This window comes from Mastomys coucha, chromosome X (genome assembly GCF_008632895.1).
Source record: "Mastomys coucha isolate ucsf_1 chromosome X, UCSF_Mcou_1, whole genome shotgun sequence".
Classification (NCBI taxonomy): domain Eukaryota; kingdom Metazoa; phylum Chordata; class Mammalia; order Rodentia; family Muridae; genus Mastomys; species Mastomys coucha.
This window is the reverse complement of record NC_045030.1, coordinates 108250239-108256050: the sequence shown is the minus strand read 5'-3', so window position 1 is coordinate 108256050 and position 5812 is coordinate 108250239. Positions and strand designations below refer to the sequence as shown.

At 40.3% G+C, this 5812-nt stretch overlaps 1 pseudogene; it reads right to left on the bottom strand.

The window, feature by feature from the left end:
- Nucleotides 1–2405: 2405 nt before the first annotated feature.
- On the bottom strand, nucleotides 2406–3581 carry LOC116093961 (annotated as a pseudogene).
- Between the last annotated feature and the right edge of the window lie 2231 nt (nucleotides 3582–5812).

The following is a 5812-nucleotide window of genomic DNA, read 5'->3' as shown; positions in this document are numbered from 1 at the left end:
CATTTTTATCACCCTCTAAACAAACACTATATCCATTAGCAGCCACACTATTTCTTATCAAACCATCTAGCTCTAGGCAACCGCTAAGTACTCTCTGTGTCTAGATGTACATATAATGACATTTCAGATGAATGGAGTAGTATAATATTTAATCTTTTCTCATTGGTTCTTTGACTTAGCATATTTTCAATGCTCATCATGTAGCAGCATGCTTCAGTGCTTCATTTTTTTATACTTCACTGAGTAACAATTCATTTGAAAGAAAAAAACAAATCTCATTTGAAAACTCAGGGAAGTAATGCGAGGCAAAGGCAAGCGTGTTTCTGAATTCATCATCTTGTAGACATTTGTTTAATCACTATTTTGGGTTTTATGAATGATACTGTAATGAATGTTTGTTTATCATATGTTAAATATATGTTTTAAGTTTCCCTAAAAGTAAAATTCTGTCACTGGGGCTGGAGATTTGTTTCAGCAGTTAAGAATACTGGCTGCTTTCCCAGTGGACCTGAGTTTGGTTCTCAGGACCCACATGACAGCTCATAAACACAGATAACTCCAGATCCAGGGGATCATCTCCTCCTCTGGTCTCCATGGGCACCAGGCACACATTTTGAGCACAGAAATACATACAGGCAAAACACCAATACACATAAAATTAAAAGAGAATACACATAAAATTTAAAAAGAATTCTGGTTCATATGGTAGCTCTATGTTTAGCATTTTACAGAATTACCACTCATTTTTGATGTGGCTGCACACTATCATGATTACCAGCAACTATATTTGAAACTTCCAATTATTCTACTCTTTTGGTCAATACACGTTATCTTTGTTTGGAATGTTGCTAATCTAGGGAATGTGAAGTGCTATTTTATTATAGTTATGATTTACATTAACTAAATGACTAATAATGTTATGTTTATGTACTTATTGATACCATTCATATTTCATTCAAATTGTAGAAATGTACATTTACATTATTAGTATACTTGAATAATTGGATTGTTTTTTAATTGTTAAATTAGAAAAATTATTTACAATATGATATATGCAAGTTAAAGCAAGTTACAACTTCAGTGTAATCTTAATAAAAATTACAGCATTACTCTTCAACATAAATAGCAAACAATCTTAAAATTCAATAGAAGGGCCAGTGAGTTGGCACATCAGGAAAGACATTTAGCATCATTTTTTCCATTTCTTATTGGTTATTTTTTGTTTACATTTCAAATGTTATCCCATTTCCTGGTTTCCCCTCTGCAACCCCCTCCCCCATCTGATCCCCTCTCCACTCTGCTTCTATGTGGGTGCTTCCCTACCCACCTACCTACTCATTCCCACCTCACTGCCCTGGCATTCCCCTACACTGGGGCATCGAGCCTTCACAGGACCAAGGGTCATTGATGCATGACTAGGCCATCCTCTGCTACATGTGCAGCTGGAGCCATGGAGGGACCTCTTGGTTGGTGGTTTAGTCCCTGGGAGTTCTGGTGGATCTGGTTGGTTGATATTGTTGTTCTTCCTATGGGGTTGCAAACCCCTTCAGCTCCTTCAGTCCTTTCTCTAACTTCTCCATTGGGGTCCCATCAAATCTTATGACCTGAGTTTAATATACAAGCTCCACATAGTGGAAAGAGAGAAATGATCCTTCAACTTGTCCATGGAGCATGTGCACATATGCATGCACACACACACACACACACACACACACGAATGTAATGAAATAATTCATGTGGAGATACAAAATATCCCACAAAGTAAAAAAAGATATCACCATGATTTCATGATTTCATCACCATCATACATGATTTCAAAATATATACAGAACCATACTATTAAAAGAGCACAATAACTGGTAGAAGTTCAAATCCATATATTAATGAAACAGAATTGAGACCCTTATATAAGGAAGGATGCACAACTACAGTTACCTGATTTTTGATAAACAGTATTTTTTAAGCCTCTTACAATTTTATTGTAACTAAACAAAGTTATGTATACGTATTTTTATTTTCTTTGGCACATAAAAAGATTATTTACAGATATACAAAAAGTTCACATTGACAAACAATTAAATCGACAGACTCAAGTTGATAGAAGTATGATACAAATTTGGTAAAGCGTATCTCAGATACTAACATTGGAGTATATGTTTTCAAGACTCCATAAAAACGACCACACAGCCCCCCTTGCCAATAAGTCAAATCAGTTTTATCTTAGTATCTAACTAAGATAGATATCCAGTTTGTTTTTCATAAAATAAGTCAATCTCGGTGTTTTCATGGACAAGTAATTCCTCCATTCACAAAAGGCATCGTAATTATCTTTACTTTCTTAAGTTAAAGTTGAATGCTTTTTTTAAAAGGTAGCCCTTAAAATATACAGTTGATCTACTAAAAGGTCACAGTCTTTGTAAGTTCTTTTTATTCTTTTTAGTTCCAGTCAAAGGACCCACTTTGCAGCTGGCTCTTAGGATCTTGCCATTCAAACAGTCTTTGTTGTTATGGTAAGCACACAGACACTTTGTACAATATTTGAATTGACAGCTTTCCCGTTTGCAGACTGCTCGCTCTAAATAGTGGTCATATTTTGCAGGGAAATTACAGTGAACACAGGCTTTGAGGCTTTGTTGTTCTTCAATGTCTTTGCCACCTCCAGGAACTCGGTGTGCCAGCTGTAGGAAGAACCTTTCTGACCATGCTGACTGGAGGACTTGCCTTGAACATCTTTTTTGGGAAGTGCCTAGGTCGATGACTTTTGAGCGGAAGTTAGTGCAGCTCTGTCCAAGACATATCCTCTGGTTGTAGCATGTAGTGACAATTTACTGCTTTCAATGACTCTCTGCATGGCTTTGCTATAGAGTTGGAACGCTCCCTTATCATTTCCCAGTATCTTCTTCCCAATTCTGCTCACTTTAGACAGATTTATTACGTCCTTGCCACTGAGCTTCCTCAAAATATTAGTCAACAGGTGCATAAATCCCCTCTGGGAGAGCTCAGCCAGGATATCTAGGTCTTCCAGACCTATTTTCTTGCCAATTACATTTTACAGTCTAAAGTTCCCGCTGGCAATAACTTCCTTCAGTATTTCTCGATCCACGTTAGAGTTTAGCTTGCCATTCTTTTTTAATGTTGAGCAAATCGCTCTTTCAAAATGTAGGACAGGCAGCAGGTTTTTGTTGGGATGCTGATCTAGGCTCTGCAATGGCAGCAGACGGGCCTGGGAACTGTTTCAGAAATTCTCCAGGATGCGGATGCCATCCTCATGGACACTGTGTGAATGATGAGTAACTGCTGTCCTCATCCAGTCTACTGATCTCTAGCTCTTCTGTTTCCTTTGAACTGTTTAGTATGTTTTGTACATGTCGGTTTTCCTTGTTATCATGTCCCACAATTGGTGACTCAACGAAAGACAACCTTTCATGGTTTCTAACACAATCCTTACAGGAAGGTTCCAAACACACAGGACTATAGGAACCTTCTCTCCCACTGTCCTCAGGCTTTACCACTTCAAACCCCAAAAGATCAGGGTTGCAATTGAAACACTTCATTATAACAGAAAGAAGAGGGTTTTCTTCTTTACAATCAGCCTCCTGAGAGTCTTCATGTCTTGGGGACAGCTCAGACTTCTGCTTGAAAGTCTGTGATGGACACAGATGGGGCCCCGGGCTTCCTCCATTGTCTGTTACATGAGAGTTTGCAGAGCTGCAAACCAGCCACCCTAAGTCCACACCTTCTAGAAAACAGGCCCTTCCCCTGGCTCTGGACCCGCCTCTCAATAAACAGTATTTTAAGATTCCATGTCACCCCAGTGAGAATGGTCATCATTAAGAATACAAATGATGACAAATGTGGGTGAGGATGCTGGGAAAGGAGAACAATTATTTACTATTGATGGAACGTAAACTGGTACCACCACTATGAAAATTAGTGTAGAAGTTTCTCTAAAAGTTAATAAGATGAAGACTCATGTATACTACTCTTGAGCATATATAGAAGAGCTCTATACCCTATGGCAGAGGTACTTTTGTACATGCATTTTTATTGCTGCTGTATTCCTAATAGCTAGAAAATGGAAACAGCCTTGATGCCCATCAGTTGATGAATGGATAATACAACTATAGTATGTATGTGCAACACAATTACATTTAGCACCGAAGAAAATGAGATTTTTCAGAAAATGGGTGGTACTGGAAAATATAATTGAGTGAGGGAGCCTAGGCCTAACAAGATAAACACGTTCTCTCGCATGTGAAGAGCTTAGCTTTGAATTTTGATGTTTCTTTGCTTAAGCTGTATTGAATCTAAAAGGAAAAAATTGGGAGGTTGTAGAGAAAGAAGTCTTAATGAGTGGGGAATATCAAAGCATATGTGATATAAAAATAGAGATGGGCTGTGCTAATGGAGGAAAGGTTTAAATGTACTGGGAGAAAGAGAAAGAAGCAGCAGTTGGAGTATGGAGAGGGTCAACCCCAGCTAAGGGTGTATGGAAGAGTCATATATATACTATGGTGGTTCAATGAGCATGAGCCCCACAGAATCATGTATTTGAATTTTTGATTCCCAGTTGGTAGAAGTCTTTGGGAAAGACTGGGAGGTGTGGCCTTATGGGATGAGGTTTGTCATGGGGTATGGGGTTTGAGGTTTCAAAATACTGATACAATTGCCAGTGGTTTATCTGCTTCCTGATGGTGGATAAGGATGGATGTTGGACGCTGTTGGGTGCTGGCCAACACCAGCCACATAAACTCCGTACATCTGTGCAACGCCAGCCACATAGGCATGTTTACTCTGCACACCTGCATATGCTTGCCTTTCCTGCTGCACCCTCTCCAAATGGGTGACGCAGTCGTCAGCAGACACTGCTGAGCCAATCAGGCATCAACACATCCACACAATAGGGTTTATAAGCTGACCGCTCCAGAGGGCGGGGTCCTCCTTCTCTCGCATAAAACTTGGGTGCTCCTAATAAAGTGTGGTTGAGAAGAATCCTGCTGTTGTCGTTGTCCTTCCTGCTGGCAGGTGGTGGCGACAAGTGGTGCCGAAACCCGGGAATCAACATCTACGGCCCCCAGAGAGGACCCCCCAAGGAGGAAATCCTTGGGAGGATTCAGAACTCAACACATGGAGCGGTAGTATTGGCTGTTGAGAAGAATCCTGTAGTGTCGTGTTACAGCTTCGTGGATTCAGAACTCTTCAGCTGAGGAACAGTGGTACTGGTAAAAAAAGTAGTATTGGCTGTTGAGAAGAATCCTGTAGTGTTGTGTTATCTTTGTTACCGCTTCTTGGATTCAGAACTCTTCAGCTGAGGAACGGTGGTACTGGTAAAAAAAAGTAGCAGCATGCTGAAAAATGAAGGTTCCTGATTAAACTGCATGGAGAAGGGCTCATGTTTGCCTCCTTATTTCCGCTGGACGGGTAAGGTGTCAGCAGCATATGGTGGCCTGTACGGGGAAACCAGACACAGAAAAGGCTCAGAACTCCTTGCAGACAGGGCAGTGCACTGGAAGGTTCCCAGGTAAGGTGGAACAAAAGGGAAGACTCTCGGTAAAGAGATAATAAGGTCCTCGGTAAAGAGATGATAAGGTTGGGATTGGAGCTATAATGTCCTCGGTGAAGAGGTGATAAGGTCTCCAGGTTTGGAGCAATAAGGTCGCGTTAAGGGCGTATCAAAAGTGATAGTATGGGGAACTTGTAATCTTGCCCCATGTTTGTTGAATTAGGGAGAGATTTGGAATTTGCCTGGGAAGAAGGAATCATAAAAGGTGGAGTGCGACCAATCTAGAAACTGATTAGGAGCTGCTTGGAG